The sequence below is a fragment of the Lepisosteus oculatus genome, chromosome 15 (assembly GCF_040954835.1).
Source record: "Lepisosteus oculatus isolate fLepOcu1 chromosome 15, fLepOcu1.hap2, whole genome shotgun sequence".
In the NCBI taxonomy this organism is placed as follows: Eukaryota; Metazoa; Chordata; class Actinopteri; order Semionotiformes; family Lepisosteidae; genus Lepisosteus; species Lepisosteus oculatus.
Window position 1 is genome coordinate 30,044,509 of NC_090710.1, and position 20,780 is coordinate 30,065,288.

At 39.0% G+C, this 20,780-nt stretch overlaps 1 protein-coding gene and 1 long non-coding RNA gene across 15 annotated transcripts in view; one reads left to right on the top strand and one right to left on the bottom strand.

The window, feature by feature from the left end:
* Window positions 1–13,218, bottom strand: part of LOC138223133 (uncharacterized) — a 50,426-nt gene extending 37,208 nt beyond the window's left edge. Inside the window, exon 1 of the long non-coding RNA XR_011181646.1 lies at window positions 13,165–13,218. This is a non-coding gene — a long non-coding RNA (uncharacterized lncRNA). The remainder of the gene's footprint in view (window positions 1–13,164) is intronic.
* The window catches only part of dmd (dystrophin), a 726,399-nt gene that overhangs the window by 418,945 nt on the left and 286,674 nt on the right, over window positions 1–20,780 (top strand). The gene's annotated exons all lie outside the window — the stretch shown is intronic.

Here is a 20,780-nt window from a genome sequence, read left to right on the forward strand (position 1 = left end):
CCCAGTATCAGAAAGCTGGGTCTCCGTCAAAGGTCATGGGTCTTCCAGCACGACAATAACCCCAAAAACACTTCAACCCAAAAGCATCCAGGAATGGTTCAAGACAAAACGCTGGACTGTTCCGAAGTGGCCAGCAATGAGTCCAGATCTAAATCCCATTGGAAACCTGTGGGGAGATCTGAAAACAGCAGCTGGGAGGGGGCACCCTTCACACCTGTGAGACCTGGAGCAGCTGGCACAAGAAGAGTGGGCCAGACTGCCAGTACAGGGGTGCAGGAAGCTCATCGACTGCTAAAGGAAGAGCACGACCGCAGTTATTTTGACCAGGCTGTGCTATCAAATATTGAGTCGGGTGTCAATAATTTTGTCCATGCCATTTCTTTTTTATTTTCTGATTTAAAAGGATATATTAAGTTCGGAATCAAAAGCAAAGGTTCTGCAATATTAACAGTGAAATAAAGAATTGTGGAGAAAATTTGAGTTAATTGCAAAAAGTGCAAGGGTGCCAATATTTTTGGCCACAACTGTATATCATGATTCTCGTGATAGTTTTACTCAATTCATATTTCATTGTTGTATGATATAGTGTTCAGATTTCAGTTTAAATAGCCTGGCTAAGCTGATATTTTCTTGTTTATTATTTGACATTTAATTGTCCTTTCAATATACCTTCAGAAAAGCTTTTCCCATATATCAATCTGAGGAAGAACATGATGGCAAGCAGTACTATTAAACAGATTTTGATGCTTTTTTAAGAGAACTATACTGCAGTTAGCGCTTCAGACCAGGATGGAAAAAGGCCAAGATAAGCAAATTGAACCGCACTATCTCAAAATCAGTGTGATAACTGATGACAGGCTTTCAGAGATCAATATCACTTATCCTTTTACCATCAGTTTGAATTGACTTTGTAAACTGGTGTGAATTATTCTCCATAATTCCAGATGGGGAAAACTGTTATATTTAATAGCATATAATGTTATTAAAATGCAAAACTATAGATGAGTAAAAGTCATTTTAAATTTTACATAGTGTATTATATACAGTATAGTGGGTTTGTTGCAGGAAAAAGAATATGTACTCGTGGAGATTAAATTTCACCCATTCTGGATCAAAGCTGTCAAGCTGTTAGGAGACATTCTGTAAACATGCAAGCAGCTGCAAATTCATGGCTTGTCTTTGAAGCTCCTTAAAATAACCTTGAAAGCCATTCTTCAGCATTTGCATGTAGAGTACACCAAAACTATTTTACTTTTTCACTAATACAAGCAAAACTAATGGCTTTTGAAAATTACCAAAATTGCTCAGTCAGCTCTCAGGATGTCAAATAATTCCTAAAAAGGGTATCAAAGCCCATTTTATATAATTTGCTGACTGTCCTGTTTCCAAGTTACTGGATTTAATTGGCAACATAATAAGAGAGTGTAATGACTAAAAAAAGAATACTGTACAAATATTGATTCTGAATGGTGCGACTTGTTGGTACTGCAGAAAATTATTGGAATCTGTTGCAATTTGGTGTCTCAAGAAAAGGGAATAAAAGTATCAAATAGTTCAATATGCTCTTGCTCATCTATATATAAATACTTGATGCCACAGAAAGAGTGGTTAGACACAATGACATTTCACCATTTCAGAAAGCAGAAAAGGCTGACACTCCCTCAGACATCTCTTTCCCAGTGCAAAGGAAATTGCCAAGGGGAAAAGAAGTAATGAAACAGCATAGCACTGCAGCAGTGAAAGCTTCCTCAGTTCATCCCTGTAATTCGAACAACTATTTTCAAGTTCTCAGATTTAAATGGCAACCTAATGAAGAACTGTGAAGGCTGAAAAGAGTATTGCACTGATATGCATTCTGAATGCTGTGACTTGTTGACGTATTGTAGCACTCATTCAAAACCATTTCATTCAAATTTGTTTCCTATAGGACAATAAAACAGAATATACTGTAACTGCCTTCTTCTCGAGTAGATTTTTATTTTATTTTTTTCCATAACTGCTTAGTCCGGTATGGGACCACAGTGAGACAGAGCCTGTCTTGGCAGACAATGGACACAAGACAGTCTAAACCCTGGACAGGGTCAGTCCATCACAGGGCACACCGACAGAGCAATTTAGAGATGCCAGCTAGCCTGAAGAGCATGTCTTTGGACTGAAGGAGGACCCCACAGTACGCAGTGAATGCCCACAGTCTGGGAGAATGCTGAAGCTCCACACAGAGCGCACCTCGTTCTGGAATCGGGCACGGTACAGAAGATCTGTGAGACCTCACAATAGATGCCTCTTTGAAGGAAATTTTGGAAATGAGAAATTATGCATTCTACAGTCTGTTGTACTGTAGAGCATTATAATAAAGGACTCTGATGTTTTTACTTTTGGAAAGTTAAGATTTCACGCGTGGATAAAAGAGAGAAGCTGCTGTGTCTTGTTTATTACATATTTTGATCATTGGTTAATTTGTTTTGCAAACCTTCGTCTGAGTATTGCAAAACATTCTATTCTCATTTAAGCTCGAAATGCTAAAAATACTCCAGGAAAGTCGTACAGCATAGTAATTGCTGCATCTTGCCCTTAGGTGTAGCTTCCTGTGAAGCACACAAGCAATTAAATCATCACTAGAAAATAATGTAGTGTTATGACAGTAACTGTCACCTTACAATACCTGTGTAGTTGTGTGGTTTGTTAAGAGATGACTGTCATCCAGATGGGGCTGCACACCGGTGGTGGTGGAGGGGATCCCCATTACCTTCAAAGAACTTTGAGTGGAGTGTCCAGAAAAGTGTTATACAAGTGTGAGGAATTATGATGAATATATGTAGTAAGGAGATGAAAATCATTCATTTTATTTATAAGCTAACTAAGAGACAAAAATGAATAAAATCACTGGACATGCAGTTGATTTAATAAGCTATAGCAATGACTAGCCTGTTTGCATTACCTTATTCTTTTGTCAGGTGCAAAATTGAGGAAAACACCTCCCTATTGTTTTTACACCGACTGTGGCCCATTCCTCAACACGTCGGACTCCCTTTATTTGATCTTTTGGTGCCTGTCACTTTAATGTTTGGACTTGGTGCCCTTCAGACATCTGAATGAAGCGCATTGCCAAAGTCGGTCATCTCAGTCTCACCAGCTTTTTCAGCTTCTCTGCCTTGTCATTTCCCTTACCTCTTTGTTCTCTACCATCTGCTACCATCACAGACCTAAATATGCTTCAGGCTCTTGCTATCAAACCCATAAAGTCACATCTCCTGATATGTTGTCACAGGACTATCACCGCCATGCGGAGCTCCTGGCAGCATGCCCGCTGCACGAGCTGTTAACATTCGTCTTCATGCTGATGGCCCTACTCATCACACAGCTCTTTTCACCAGGACATCAGAGAAATATCTCCTTTGTTTCTTCTCCTGCCCATTCCGTGCCACTGGGACAAAAATCAGTGGAGAGCGATAGAATTTAGAAGGCTTTCAAAATATGTCAAGGGCTTCGGGAAATGCCACAGATGTTGACCGGGCCAAAGTGGGGTTTCTTTATGCACTGCATGTCACTGAAAGCCCACATGTTCAACTGGGGATAGTCTTGCGCATGTTTTATATGGTCTGGTTCACGCACACATTTCAGCACCTGTTCTTCACAGAAGTATCGACGTCTTCTCTTGTCCAGGTTAATAGCGGAACTCCAGGTTTGTTGCTCTAAGTCACAGTGGCGGATCAGTAAGCAACACTCTCCCATCTGGGCCACTATTCCCAAATCAGAGCTCCAGTATACGTACCAAGGACACCATGAGTTCCATATGGCTTGGTCATCAAAGACACATAGGAATATGGAGTATGAACCACAGCGTCCAAGTCAAATTCCTCATTAGTCTGGTCTGGCCTTCGTGTGTTTCACACTTGCGTCAGCTGGTCATTTCTCAGTTCCCCACCCGATCTGCTCTGTAGTGGGACTACAGGTGCAAAGCCAGGGAAGTGGATCACCTACGTGGGTGCTGTACGTCAGAGGTCGATAAAGTGTGGCCCTAACACTTTGAGATCCTTTGGGATGAAGCATGACATACAACTGCAGGAAATTATAAATAGTATTAGTGTTTAAGTGGCAAGGGCACCAGTAATGAGGACACAGATCCCCTTCAAATCAATGTTGGTCAATAACTCATGTCACAATTGCCACTGAGTCAGAAAGCGTTCCAAATACTAAAGTATCAAAAATGCTTTTAATGCAATGCAGTAATGGCATTTCTCCCTTTCTAGTTTGTGTAAATTGTATGTAAATGCATGGCTAAATAATAAAACTTCAATTTATTATACCTTCGTATTGGAACCAACAATCCAAAATGATACACTTACAGTATAACTTCATTTCTTTTCCTCCATAGATTATTTCACTCTCCAATGGTCTGTAAAGCAATGATTTTGTTTAAACTGTTAAAGTGAAAAGTCACTTAATTTCTGTCTGCTTTCAGGAAAGCAATAAAATGACTGCGAGAAAAAAAAACTGCGAGAAGGATAACCTTTTTCGGAAATCCCAAACACAAAATAATATGTCACCAAAGTAGTTTAAGAAATATTACAGATTACACAAGTCCATTATTTATGGGTGAAACATCAAAGTTCAATGTACTTTCTAATGCTGTCAGCTGACTGTGGTTGTGGCAATACTTTGAGCTTCTAAGGGAATATTTTTGTCCTTAATACTGACTGACAGGAAGCTGCAAATTTGGACATCAGAATCATACAATTACAAGCAGAGTATTGGGGTAGCTAAAATATGATTAAATCCTCAAAAAGCAATTTTAATCGTTACACTTGCAACAAAATGTGCGAGATTTTGGTAGACTGACTAGGTGTAGGAAATTTCTTCTTTATTCAGTTTTTTGGTAGTCTGTACTCATTTCCTATGATATCATCCTTCAGCAAATCTTTTCTCTTGCTCAAGAACGTGAAAATGTTTATAAGTCATGCAGAAACTGCCAAAGGCACACCAGTGTTTTCCTATGCTTCTGTAAAGAACATTTTTAATCTTTCATTCAACGTATTTGGACACTAAATGCCAGTTGACTCTTAAACAAGTAACTAATATCTCCTGGGATAAAAGTTAATTTTATCAAGATATGAAATGTGTTATGTGGGGCTTGCTAAATAAAAAGCACTGCAAAAACTCGGATAACAGAACATCTTGGATCTGCTGAACCTTCATGCTCCTTTTTTAATGTGCATGAAGCTCACTCATCTCTGTAAAACATACTAACATCAGGAGTAGAACTGTGTCCTGTTAATTTTTTTTTGCCAGCTAAAGCTCAATTAAATAATGAATTGATTAACCCATTTGTATAGTGCTTTTTTTCTCCCAAAGAATCTCAAATTTATTTGCGTACAGCAGCACAAAGGCTTCATTCAGCACGACCTACAGGACAGGAGGAAATGCACAACAGGCATTATGTGCCATTAAGTGCCAAAAGCCCCACTGCACAGCAAATTAGGAAGAAAAGTGAGAAAATGTTTGGCAATTGAATTAAGTGGGAAATTTAAGGAGCGCAGATTTCACAAATCTAAAGTGGAACATAGTCAAGAAGTCTGATGAGCGGGGTCATGGAATCGTTGTAACCATGTGATCAGAGCTTTGAATGAATGTCTCACCCAGAAGATGGCACCTACTACACCAGGGTATTGTACCCATGCTGGGACATTGATTTTGGAAATTCTGGCCCAGAAAGAAAAGTACCACCTACTTGTCCATCATGACCACTTGAAGAAGCAGCATGTTTTTTTTTCTGAGGATCTCTCATCCCTGTACTGAGCAGGCTCACTCTTATGTACTTTCTAAGATCTGATGAGTCTGGGCTGTGAATGATGTGCAGCTGAAGAGGATCAAAGTAAAGGATGGAAAACTGAAATGCATTTAAATAAACAGATGAGATGTATATTGTATACAGACATTGTACAAATCTTTGTGAAAACTACAGATGTACCACATTTCTAAATGCGTGGCAGTGGTTCCCCTCTATCAGCTGAGTGACTGTTCGCTGTTGCTCTAAAAAGGAAACAAATATACAATACTCATACAGTATAGCGCTTTGTATATCAAGGATATTTCTGTTTTCGTTTTGAAGCTCTTTGAGAAATCTCAGTATTGCAGATTCCCTGGCGTGTGTGCTTCAGCTGATCCATAGTGTTTCCTCCATGTATCTTTGTCAGTGACTCTTTGCCTCAGTAGGCCTTGCACATCCCATAATATACACTACATTGCTCATTTAATCAGAGGCGTCTCTAAAGCAGCTATCATGTTCTAGATTAAGCTGAAGAGTCACTTCACTTGCCGAGGAGAAGAATGAGGTGGGGTGTGGATTTACCAAGAAAAAAAAATGTCAGAAGAATCGCAGTATCTGTTGTCGGGCCTCCGGGCCAAACAAATGATTCTTCATTGATTGCATTTGCAGAGCTCTCTTAGATGGCTGTCCTTGCATACAAAATGACTAATGTGGTCTCTAAACTGAGCTGTAGAAAGTGCTGCCATAAAGTGCCTGTTATAAATAAATTGTGTTTATAGGGCATTTCTTTCTGCTCTTTACTGGGACGACTTAATTTGTCAGTTAGAACAATCTACACAAGATTCTTCATTTTATTTGTAAAATATATACAAATATATTTATACCGTACATCCAACAGTACCCTACCCCAAAATTTGAGAACGTCTCTACCAGTATGTTGGACCACACCTAGAGGCAATTGCTCATTGTTGGTCCCAGTTGTCTGTGGAGATCATGGCGCCCCTCAGTAAAGTCTGCCATCAGTAGCTTCTTGCAGGTCGAATTGTGCTACCTTGTTTGTTTTTTGGCCAGCAACCATTGCCGTATGCCCTTGGGGCTGCCTGAATTGACACAGCCAAGCCAAGCCTGCAGTTGTCTTCCGTGAGGCTCTAGAGGCAACAGTCATGAATCTTATGAAGGGACTTGTCATTGAACAGCTTGCTGTGGAGAAGAATGGCCTGCTCGATATTCATGACATATACTGTACCATGTGCTGTGACATTCCCAGTATCCGATAGGATGGTGTAACAAGGAATAGCATAAGAACAAATTTAATTATTCTGAACATTTTATGAGAAATACTAAATGCCATAGACCATCTTTATTAGATGAAGCATACCAGGAACAGGAACAGCCAGCGCTCTGATCAGTGTCTTTGCCCCTGTCACTGTGAGTCCTTAGCTCTGAACACTGGTGTAACGACAGGCAGTGGAAGCTAGGAAGGAGCAGGACAAACATGGATTGAAGGATTACGAATGCAGCCTCACGCACTGCCAGCGACGCCGACCGGTCAGTGCAAAGCTGAAAGATCTCTGCGAGACCAGCCAGGTTGTTAGAAAGGTTTACAAGGCTCGGAAATAAGGAGAACACGGTCTGTAATTAGGAATTACGAATATTCTAACAAAATGGTATTGTTAAAATATTTAGTGTTTATCAAAAAGATACACTTGGGGTAAGAGGTGATTTGCAGACTTTTAAGATAATTCCTTTGAGAGATCAAATGATGGCACAGCAACAACTCTACTGCAGAACAAACTTATATTGGGGAATGGATATCTGTGTTATAATCAAAGAAGTAACTCGGATGCACAGGGAATGGACGGGGCACTATAGACATCCACTACAGAGCCACAGAGGAAGGGACAATGCAGAATAGCGGATCTCTGGGAGGTGGGAGTCAACCGGAGCAGAGAAGACCCACGTGACCCCAGAGAGATCACACACAGTCCATACAGATTGGGGTCAGAGATTAGCATGGAGCCCAGGATCCTGCAGATGTAAGGGAGCAACGCTAGCTTCTTCACCATCACATGTTAGATAAAATGAGTACATTGTCTTCACTCTTACAGTTTTTGTTCAAACTAATACATGAGAGCAGGCAGCAATGCATGTAAATGTCACAAACTATGACTCTGAATGTTGGCTGCTTTTCTATAAAGTATAGTATACAGCCTTTACTTGATCTCTGACTTCTCTGCAGGAATCCATTGATTGAGTCTTAGATTCACTTGATATCTAATTTTCCTACTGCTGATTTTCTCTTCTCTTGACAGTGGGTGTTCATGTCGTGCACGTTACAGTAGGTCTTATCTGAATACCAAATGCCGGTGAAGTGTTAGAAAAGAAAAGCTTATTCTACCTTTGTTTGCATTTTTACAGCATAATTACTTTGACACAAACAACAGGGTTTCTAGACAGGTGTAGTTGTTTTCGATTAAATTTGAATGTTTTTTTGTGTCATTCTACTTCTTCAATTACAACCACTTTCTTCAAGTCAAATTAAATAATGTGCTTAAATTTAGGTTCATGAAACTAAACTTTCCCTTTATCCTTTGGATTATTTTTCCTGTAATGTTTAAGAAAATGTGATAAAATGTGATAATGGTTAATTGAATGATTAGTCATATATCTATGTTGTAAATTAATTTAAGTGGTTGCGATCTTAGGACTTCCTAATTATTCTCTTGAGACACATTTCAGCTGTGTAGTCAGAAGATATTATCTTTCTATCACTTAATATATCATGGAACATTTATATCTTTTGTACTATTTCAATTTATTATAAAGGATCTCTTCCATTATTAACCTGAATGTCCTCTATGATGTTAAAAAATCATAGAAATAACCTTTTCTGCACTTGGGATTCTCCTGCAGTTTTCTTGAAAACTGAATTTAAATCTTATTATCTGTTACCTGGATAATATAAAAAAACAGAAAACTAACTCATTAAATAATCTTTATAACCGTATTAAAAGTTTCAAGTCTTCAGGTGCTGCATTGCAACTGCAGGCAATAAAAAATATTTTAGTTTGGATTTTTTGTATCAAGAAACTGATATGCTGTTTCTATATTTTTTATTAAGTCTTTGCATTCAAAACGAGGAGGAATCTATCATGTTGCTGAACTTTTAGACCTGCCCCTGATAGCTTGCAACTGCTCTGTGCTTCTGTTGTTTATTGCTGTTACGATGGGACATACTGTATGGGCATTTCAATTTTTTAATTTAAGGGTTACTTGAATCAGGTTAAAAAAACAACTTCAAAACAGTAAAAAGTAAAAATATTTTTTAAATATATCTGAATTGCCAAATTAATACTATTCGTATGATATATTTTGATATTTTTTATCTGTAGGTCTAAACATTGTAACTGTAATTGTTACTCTGAGGGACCAAAGTGACAATGAAACTGATCAAAAACAATTAATTGCATGTTGATTCCGTTTGCAGTGCAAAGCACAGCAGCCGGGGGTACTGTCAGTGCAAGGAGATTCAGTGTAAACAAGTTTGTGAAACTGAACAATGAACCCAGTCGTAAAATGTGGATTTAAAGTACACATGAATCATTAGATGAAGATGATTCTGTGTCTAGAAACCGTATACTGGTGGTGAACACAGATAAAAGAATGGATAAACAGTCTGGAATATTAATTTGATGGGCCATTGGTGGATAGATAATTTGGCAGCATCACTGCAACACACATTTTTAATGGAATTTTACTGCAGAGAATGATGATACCTGCATAATTCTCACAAGAAACAATTTCTTACCTTCATCTGTTACTTACGTTTTCTGTACATATACTTACTACAAGAAAGAAGAATTTTTGTTTTCTACTTAATGTATCCCTGGAAACAGATTTAACTTCCAAGTGCTGAGTGTACTTCTCTGCTTAGCGTTTGACCAGGATTATAGTTTCACTGCTCTGCATGATAAAAAGCCCCCCCCTAACAGAACTGGCTCCACAGAGATTTTATTTTGCGACTTCTTCCACCTTAAGAGAAATCCCTATGCGCAAGATAGTTTTGTTCTGATGCAGTGCATTTCAAAACAGTAAAATCCTACTGCAAAAACATTGTGAAGCAAAAAATAAGCCCATAAAAGTCAATAAAACCCTGGTGCACAGCCTACATTTGGCCTGCACCAAAACAATGAACCGGACCTGTGATTGCTTTTAGTCTTTCAGTGTAAATCAATACTTGTTAAAAATAGCTAACTAATTAATAACACAGATTTAAAAAAAAGAAAATATCTAATCATTAAACTCTTAGCAGTGTTTTGGCAAACCTTAATTATCAGTAAGCTTGGAGTACCAAATGTTAATTTAGATTAGCAAGTCAATAACTGTTGCTAATGTGGGTAAGTGGAACTAACCCATAATGCATTTCATTAGATTTACAGAAAATGCATTGCCCCACATTAGCTCTATTTGACACAAATAATATTTCGTCATTCTTTTTTCCTTAGTTTAATAATACAGTTATAATTACTTGTATTTGTACATCACTTTTCATCCCAAAAGCACTTCACTGAAGACGAGGACTCACTTTGTCCTCCACTGAAGTGTGGCACAAACTGGCTAATGCATGGCAGACATTGTATAATTTATTGTCAAAAGTTAAATGTGTATAAATACTGCTTTAGGGTACACTGAAATTACGCAAAGTAGGTAATAACACCTGTAATATCCACAAGAAATGGCTCAGACACATCACCTGAGCAGTAGCAGAAGGACAGTATTGAATGAAGGAAACCCTTATTTCTAGTGGTGGCGTTATTAGTCCTGTTAACTAAAGAGCTGACAAGTACTGTAGGAGTTCTGGCAAAGGAATCACACTGAATAAAAGTTAAAACCGAATTAAATGAATGACAAATGATAATGTTTATTAAGAGTAATAAAAATAATAATAAGAAATTTAGACCACTCATAACAGGTGATAGCAGTCAAATCTCCATTAAAGTACTGCTGTTTAGTCGGTTCATTTGTTTTTCCCCCCACTCAAATGCCATTAAATGCTTGCAGATACTGTAGTGACAGAAGTGATCTTTTTATCTGGAATTAGTGGTTTAAAGGATCAGAAACAAAATGTATCCACAATTGTTCACTTTCTCATTAATGTTAAACACAAGATGGAGTCTTAAATACAAGATGAGAATTGTGTAGATGGCTAGAGTTTGGATTATCTGGATGTGGTTAGATCACTGTGTATTTATGTATAAGATGCTAGCTTTAAGTGACTGGAAACCTGCACCACTTAAACAACCAAATGTGGGGGAAAAAAACCTTTTAATGTTTCCCAGACATTATGGTGTCATTATTCATTTTCAGATCTTAAATAACTTCCCCCCCCCCCCCCCCCCCATTTATAAGTCCTCACTCCCGTGTTTGTTGTTGCTAGCCTCGTAGACGCCTAATTGAAGGTCTTTGCGATTATGAGAGCCGGCCAGCTCAGCCTCACACTGTGCATTTTAACCAGAGAGGTCAGATGCTTTCTGTGGCAGTGGCCGTGCTGAAAAGCACACAGTGGTGAATAATAAAGTATTTATTATCTGTAAGGGTCGGACCGCACGAGCAGCCAGATAGGAGCTGTGAAACTGGACAGCAGACGTCCTGACGAGAGGCTGGTGCTCATGCGGTTCGACCCTTACAGATAATAAATACTTTATTTACACAGTGCCCTTTTTAGCGGGTTTGAAATTTGAGGCCACAAAGCATTTATGCAGCCCTTGTGCTCAGCTGGAGAAAGGTTTCTATAATGATGTTGAAAGCATACATAAACAATTAGTACTCTCATTACCGTTAAGCTAAGAAGCAATTAAATATCATCCACTGACCTTTCGCTGTCGTTATACAACCCCTGGTTTCACAGCATCTGCACAGCTATGCTTTGAACGCACACAAATTATTGCACGTACTGATGTCAAGGACTTGTCCTTCCGAGTTCTGGATATAAACTTTTAAAGCATTAAAATAATGAAATACTTTTGGTTTTCCATTTTATTTTCAGCCCAATGCAGTAATGTTTGCTGCTTCATTCAATAATAGGCCATTTTAAATTAAAACATCAATTGGATCTCAAGGATCTTTAATTGTTTTGCCTTCTAATATGCAAATGTATAAAAGCTGATCATGTTTCAGTGTTTACAGTTAGTTTTAGATGTAGTTGAGGCTGCAATGGATGACATGGTTGTTGCCTGAAATGGAGTATCATTAAGAGGTGATCTGAAGTCTTCGTGTCCTCTTTTGAACCATCCTGAAATGTGATGACCTCGTCTTTCGGGTCTTCTCTGCTAGTTATATTTGTCCTTATTTTATCTGAAGTCTGAAGAGAAGACATATTTTGAAGTATGATCAAATGTTTTTTTAGTTTATTATTTTATTTTTCGTACCAGTAACATGAGAAGCAGATAACTGGGCAGCACCAGGTAGTTAGGTACTGTAGGTAGAGGTTTGTATAAATCCCTTACTTCATTTTTAAAGTCTACTTCAGCAGCTTCGGAAACTACAGGCCTGCTGGCCCACTCTTTTTCCGTAGTTTAGTGGAACCAGCAACACAGATTGTGAATTGATAATGAGCAAGATCTATATAACAATTAAAGTGCTGGTTGCACTAGAATACGTAAGAGTGGGTTGGAGGAAATCCAGTTTGAGAAGCCCTGCTCTAAACCAGCATTATTACTTCGCCTGCATAGCTTGTTTCTAGCAATAGTTGGTATGCATTGTGATTCTGCACTTTCCACTGATCTCTCAGATGGATTAAAAGATCATGAGTAATAACATGCAGATACCATCATACAAAGTGAAGCAGCACAGAGGTCAGACTGTTTTGCATAACCTGTTTTATCGTCACACCGGAAGTTCAGGACGCCAGCGACTGTCTGGGGTTTAAGCACGGTTACAAAACCATTAAATCAAGCTTGCATCCCGATTAGCAACATATTTTGGAATCGTTTCACAACGTATTGCACATGTAAGTACTGCACTTTTTTCACGGCAATGAAACCATTTAAAAAAAGTGACACAGGGCAGACCGTAATTATGCAAACTATGCAAAAAAACACAATTGCTACTACAGCCCTATCACTCATATAAAAAAAAAACTTTGAGAAGCAGAATCAAAGCACTCCACAACAACCTATACTTTATATTATAAGAAGTTAGACAACCTCTCTTCTAAAAATTTCCTCCAAATCCCAATCGAGCAACACATTCATTTAACCTAAAATTATTTTCTTGATGACAAACAATAATAGTGCTACTGTATATTCAAAATCCATACTGATAATTTGCCATTTTACAGACAAATATAATAGCAAAAGCAAAACTTCACTGAAATATAAGAAAACCATCATACTTACTTTTAAATGCGAAGAAATATCCAAAGTATGCCATTCAAAAAACATACCGGAAACCAAAACGGAAAGACCAGAAAAACAGTTCCTCATAGACTTCTGACTGAGCACGTTTAACTTTTCGCTTCTCTGATAGGTGAAACTAGCTGTCAATCAGCAAAATCTGGCCATTGAGTGATTTAGGGCAGGGTTTATATATGTTCAGAGTGAAGGGTGGGTTTTAATTGGCTCTCCTTTGCCTATGTGCCTTTGAATCAAGTGAAAATTAAAGAAATTATATGTTCTTGACTCCTGGAGCCTAAAAAAGACGTAAAATAGAGCCTAACCAGTTTCGTCTCTCTAGCATTGTCTGTAGCTCAGTAATAAGAATAAGAATAATTCAACTTTTATAATATAACTTATTACAGAGTTCCTCATTAGATTTGTTCTAATTTACATATATTTTGTGTAGGGCTTAGAAAACCATGTCTGGATCTGGCTTTATAAAACCTAATGGATTTTTTTTTTGTCTTCCTTCTATCTGTCTCGGAACTTTTATCTAAAATCAGTAGATACTGTACTGTATATTGGACACAGCCTGGAAAAAAAATGGGTACCTACATGTGCGACAACTTGAAAAAATGACTTTCGAAGAAAGGAAATGAATTGTGTTTGTTGTTTCTGTCTAGTGTGTACTGAGTAAGGTGCAATCTAGTGTTTTAGACCATGAATTCAAGCCCTGAACCTGGTCCCTGGTGGCTATGCTTTGCAAGATATTACAAGATGTTAAGAGCATGTACTGTACATTCCAGGCGGAAATTACCTATGAGGGGCCAGGGTGTTGTACCATATTTTATTATACAGTATGTATAACTCTGACAGCAGCAATAGAACATCCACTACTGCTTTGGAACATTTTAATGGTCACCAGAATGGAAGAAGAAGGTTTTTTTTAATTCATTTTGGGAGTTGGAGATTAACAAAAGAATAAACAACTAGAAAGCTTTAGCAGAGCATGGTTCCCTTTCATATCTGACAAGAGGGATCTCCCTTGCTTCCTCTCTGACTGTGAGTCATCCACACACAGGCCTTAGCACATGGAGGAGGGGATCATAATGCAAGTGCATGGGTTGAGACATGCTTACAGGGCTGATGGGGGGAAGTGTCAGAATTAAAGTTGCACTGGATGATGAACAGTTTCATTACTGGCTCTGCAGCAAAGGAAAGAACCTAAACATTTACGTAAATATGAAGAAGAAATGTCCTGGGACTGAAATAAGATGAATTAATCTTGCTCCATAGATCTGGTTCATTAGAGAAACAGATGCAGAATTGTATGTGGCCTAGAATGATCAGTGGCTACAGAAGGATTAGAAATGAATGCTCTGCTTTCTTATTCTTCACTTAGAAAAAACAAGGAATGTCATACAAGTCATAAATGTATTAAAACATTACACCATGTTTAATAAGTAAGATATGTTGTAATGTTGTGTTTAATCCACCCCCATTAACAACATAATCAACAGTTACAACATTTAAATGATCCCTGAAATTGCGTACAGTATGTTAAGTACGCTTCAGGTCTGTATTTCTTGCGACCACATCTTTCTCCTTTGTGGTTTGATGCACAGTCTGTTTTGTTGATATTTTTAGGCACTTGTTACCTTGGAGACACAGTAGTATGACAAAATAGCTCCAGTTATAACTGTATTGCTCACTTAGCTTCCTATACACAATTTTCACCAGCAGAAATAGACAGCTGAGGAAAAGCCCACTAAATCTTCAAGCAAAAAGTGATCGTAACCATTATCGTTAGAAGATAGGATTGCTTATTGGGGGATCAGAAAATCTTAATTTTTTCTTGTCAACAATGTGACCCTGAAAGTGACATTGTTTGTCCATTTTAGTGTAAACATGGTGTCTCGCAATGGTCTCGTAATAGCAACGAGATTCGTAGGATGGCACACATCACAGTAGAAGTCTCCATGCTCAATTGAACCCCCTTCCCTGTGGACCACTGTTCATTACTCACTCTTCGTGCAATAATGAAAATCAATGGGAGCTGGAGCTGGAGGAAGTCAGAGCCGCGTCTGCAATAAGATGAGAATTTTTCGAGGTAAAGTACCACACACGATGCTCCAAGCTCTGGGTTTTATTTCCGTATGACATTAAATAAATGTAGATTATACAGTATATGATTTTATTTCCTTCTTTACTTGGGACGTCTAGATATTTTTGTTGCTCCATCCTCCTTGTAAGCAGTTTTGATTTTGTTTCTTTCTCTTCTGCATGCTTGTCATGTTCTGAGCGCCTCTCTCATCAAATGTATACTTGCCCTAATGAATTCCGACGTTGAGAGGCAATGATTAGGAACAGAGTGTCACGTATGGAAAAAGAAATTCCAATTGAAAAGGGAGGTTTTTTAATTATTTTCAAGGTTCAAAAGCAACATGTGTGACTTCTAAAACATCTCCTGTTTGATTTCAAAGTTATTCCGGAAAAAGGAGTACACTTCTAAAAAAATCAAATGTTTGCTCACCTTCTGATTGGCTTAGCCAGTAAAAAGCACTAGTGCAAACAGCAGAGTGAGCATCTGTCAGAGTCATTAGCACTTTGTGATGCCCTGGGCATCTTCACTTGCCTCCGAATCGCAGTCTGTGTGACTCACAGGATTGTCAGCGAGTCTCATTGCTCCTCCATCTGATCCTTACTTTGCTGTGTGGGTCCTGTGTCTTAAAGTGTGGATGCCTCTGAAAATAGAAAAGAAATTAATCAGTAAGAATAATGTACAACTATTAGGATTACATCTGATTGTGTCCTGTTTTTAAACCAAGATTGATAGGAACAGGACTTCCACTTGGTCATATTTTTACCTTTTCATTGAAAGGTAGATAATTGTCTACTTGTACTTCATGTGTGTTCAGCTATAATTGGTCATTTCAGGTAGCATATCCATTATAAGCACTGCTGTGCGGGGTTCCTGGGTTGAATTCCAGAGGTGCTATCGGCGTGGGGATTTTACTGTGTGTTCTCCCCTGTGTTTGTGTGGGTTTCCTCCAGGTGCTGCTGTTTCTCCCCACAGCCAAAGACATCTGTGTGTGTCTTTGTGTTTCCCGCAATGGACTGGCATCCCATCCTGTCCAGGGTGAACCCTCACGTTTGGTGTTTTGTTCCACAATTGATTTGGATTAGGGAATTTTGTGTTTTTCAACTCATACAGTAGCCACAAATTCCAAGACCATTTACAGGGAAGAACGAGGAAGAGTAGGCAGACCTGCTTGTGGATTTCTGGGTGTGTCACTCAGGCTCGGACCTGCGATCATTTACTGTAGGCCAACCTTTTTCAGCAGAACCACTCCTGGGGCCACATACTGTAGGAGCAACATTTATTTTCCATTGCTTTCAGCATTGTCATAACTTCTGTAAACTTGATTAAAAAGGAGCTATGAACCATGGCCATTAATGTATTGCGACAGAAAAGAACTACACACGGCATAAGCATTTGAAAGCTGTACAGTACAAACATAATTATATTCATAAAACTTTGTTGCCCCAATTTTTTTTAAAAAATAAACTTGTACTGAAACTTCTGTTACACCAAGAGAGCTTTACAAAATATTCATGTAGCTTTTTTAAACCAAGAGCATATGCGCTTACGTATTCCAGGAACTGCTCATCCGTTGCGTTGATGACAAATGTGAAAGCCACAGGCGAGCTGCTGGTGTTGTGGCTGTCACAGTCGACACCCGCCCCCTAGAGGGCGCTCTGCTACTCCCGTCAGTTCTGAGTGACTGCTGGTATGTCCTGTTCCAGGTGTGCCTTGTTTTGTCTCCCCCTATTTAATTCCAGCGCCTCCAGTGCTCAGGGCTCAGTATTAGGGTTTGGATGTCGTGAGGCCCGCCTATCATCAGGCTGCTGGACACCTGAGGGCATAGGCCTCATCCCCGACATCACCTGACCTCTGAGCCCGGGACCTGGAGGACCTTGCCCCATTCTCCTTGGATTTGGATGTTCGTTTTTTCCCCTGTCCGGGGACTTTAACCTTGTGCCGTCTCAGGATGGTTCTCACGGTTTTGGAGTCATGGATTATGCCCTGATCCTCTTCTGGACCCGCTCGGATTTGGACTGCCTGTCTTCGTTTTCCCTGTTCACCATTTCACGAAGTGGCACGGCTACTCTGTTGCACTATTGAACCCCTGTGTGTTTTCCCCAAACTACGTCTCCCGCTTCCTTCAGCTCTTACCGCTTCGCGTAGGGTCTAACATAACACCCGCGACAGACTGCGGAGCCAATCCGTAACGGTGGCGGGGTCAGAGCCTGGCATGGCAAGAGCCTGCCCAGGTGTGTGCCTGCTCACAGGTCTGTGTGCCCTAGATGTCACGTGCTATCCCTGCTCATCCCACAAAACCTGAATGGTGGTGAAGCCTGGCACAGAGGGCATCCGCAGCGGAAAGCAGCAAAAGGATGAGGGTTGTCCTGCTGGAATGTTGCCACATCTGCAGTAGCCTGTGGGAGAGGCAGGCAGTAAGTGAGATCTCGGGACTGATCAATGCAGTCAGGTTGCCTTCAATCACTGTAAGTGGAGTTCTCTAACACCTAGACCGTCTTGTCCTGACCGTCATACTCGGGCCTTCCCATCGATTTGTCTGTTGTACACAGCAATTAGTGTATTATTTTTCATATCTGCACCACAGTCTGGTGTCCAACCGGGTGGTCTACACTAAAGTTTGATTCATTGCTGTAGATGACTTGGTTCAACTTGATTAAACAGTTAAAGACAGGCTGGAGGTAAAGACTTAGACTACAAAAGTGTCCTGACAGGCAAAGCAAACTATAACCACTGCTCTCATACAGTATCTATATTTCGACAAGACCAAGTACCACTACATATAAATGTAGGACAAGTCCTTCACATGTTATATGGTTAGCTGGAGGACATCTTGGACTTTTAATTCAGTTAGTGTGTTATTAATTTTTTTCTTTTGATTTGCAGGATGAAGCAGATAAATTGTATAAAGGATGTAAAGGATTCAGCACATTTCTGTACATCTCTGATTCTTTTGTAACAAAGAGGAATGTGTAATTACGGGTTGAATGACTTAGGTGTTCAAAAGGAAAAGATAATTGGTTTTAGACCTGTGAAGTAAAAGAAAAAGATTCAGACTGCGCAAAAGAAATTGGGTAGGAGGGGGTGACAGCAGAAGGAGGGCAAGACTGAGCTTCAGTCCTGCTCTGGTTTGTTTTCACGAGAGCCCTGAAATGTGAAAAGGCCATTCCACTCTCATTTGTCTTTGATAGCATTCTTTTAGGCTTTGCATTAATATTGGATAACGTGCCTGGGTTCCTTTCGCCATGAAGAAACATATTCCAACAATTTTCAGAAATACAAATCAGCTTAATTTGGTTTGTTATTTTTGTTTTTTTTTATTTTATTAACTTAGTTAAGTTTTGATTTATACTAAATAAAATCCAGAAAGGCATCTCTTCAGTGCTTTTTGGAGTAGGGTTTTCTTGGACATCGTATTGTATTGGATACCATGATGTAGATTTTCTGATTGTGCTTGATAACTTAGAATTCAGTGGTGTAGCTGTGTTCTTCCTAGCCATTTTAAAACAAAAACAGATTGTTCTTGCCTTAAATCTATTCTTCTCTATCCTTTCATATAAAATCAATTTCTTCAATTACACAGGACCTGAATGGAGTATACAGTGTGAATCGAAATCTGCCCTTCCTCATCTTGTATCATAAATATTAAAGAACAAGGCTCTCACATTCAGAGATTGTGGTGCTTATAAACTCACTGAAGGTGACACCATACCAAAGTCACCTTGCACAATTGCAAACACACTAAGTTTCTTTAAAACTATAAAGACCTGGATGTTTTCTGTATCTTTGATAACTACGGTACCAAAATGGGCAGGCACTGCTCTTCAGATATCAGAGCTGGACTAAATGATGCAGTATTGTAACTATTCTAAATAGGGAAATCCAATACTTTAAAGAAAGTTGAATGGTTACACTTATCTAATTATGTACTGTACCTGTATGGAGTTTAGAAACTAAATCTGTAAAATACAGTATATTTAACTAGAACATCAATTTTATAATATTAAAAATAATGTACTGTTAATGTGTTATGTACTGCATGACAGACACAGAATAGTTTGGTCTGTTCTAATCTGGAGTTGTTGCAGACCATCCTAGAGGAGTTCATATTGGGCATTTAAGACTGACTACTGAATTATGACTACTGCCTACTGTCTGTTTCTGACACCAAGGCTAACTATGCAGAATTCATTAAAAACTAGAAGTGCAGGATTTCATTAACTTCAAGAGATTCCACAATGTTCAGTGGAATTCCTTTCAGTCTTTCGGTTTAATGAGAGATTAAAGTGGACTGTGTTCATTGCTTGGCTATATTTTGTTTTACTAAAATAATTGGCATCTGAGGAATTTTTCCTAAAAAGTCTATTTCTAAGAGGATATCCATTTTGTTTCTTTTTAAGGGGTGCAGTGGTTTGAATATTGTGACCCTGTTCCATGACGATCAGATATAGTCTCAGAGCATAAAATGAGCAGATTATGATGACACCACTCTCCCGGGTCTCCTTGAGATCTTTCACACTTATTAGACCAGCACAGGGGTAGCGTCTGGCCATATCAATTTTTGTGCACTTCATCACCCCATTCATATTTGCGATTCAAGCTGGGTTAGTACATTGACTGAGAAGCCAGGCTAAACGTTTGCAGACTGCTTTGTGGGAAGGTACGCATGTGACATGAACGTACCGTAAATACAGACTGGTAAAGTGACATGATGAGAAGGGGGTGACACAGCCTTTTTTCTTAAGGAACAATACAGTTGCAGTTAGTTGTATAAAGTTGTCTGATTACTGATCAGAGTTTAGCACACATTGTGGCACCCAACAGTGAAATAAATGTGACACTCTGAGTCAATCACTATACAGATTTAATGAAATGATGTATTCTGACCATCAACAACCACAGCCTCAGGTGCTGTAAGTCAAGTGCCAATATTAGGCGAACGTGAGGCAGTTTTATACATTATTCTGCCAATTTACACAAGTTCTTGATTTGTCTGAACTAGACAATGTATCCAGGAAGTCGCAGAGCTGAAGCTGGCTTTCAACAACACGGGTTTTCACAACATACAGGAGAAGTCGGGGGAAAACATGCACATTCACTTGGGCACTTACAGAAAAATGGCATGGGCTCTTTTCAGTTTTGGTTCAATTGTAATACCCGCAGTTTCTGACCACCAGTATCGGTGAGCAAAGCTTTAAATCTGTTTTTATTGAATATTTAAACATTTAAAAATATTGTTAAGTGGATAATACCAACCGTCTCTCCAGTTAAATTACACAATATATAAATTATATATTATAAAGGCATAAAGTGAATCACTATGATTGCTGAAGACAACTGTTTCATTATTATTAAAACAGACATGTTGAACCTCAACTCAAATATATGCTTACCCACTACTGTGTCTTTAGACGGTGAGGGAAAAACAAAGCACCCACCGAAAGCCGAAACGAACTTGAGAAGAACACAAAAACCCCAGAAGAATGTGCCCTCATCCAAGAATCGAACTCAGGCTACAAGAGCTGTGAGGCAGCAG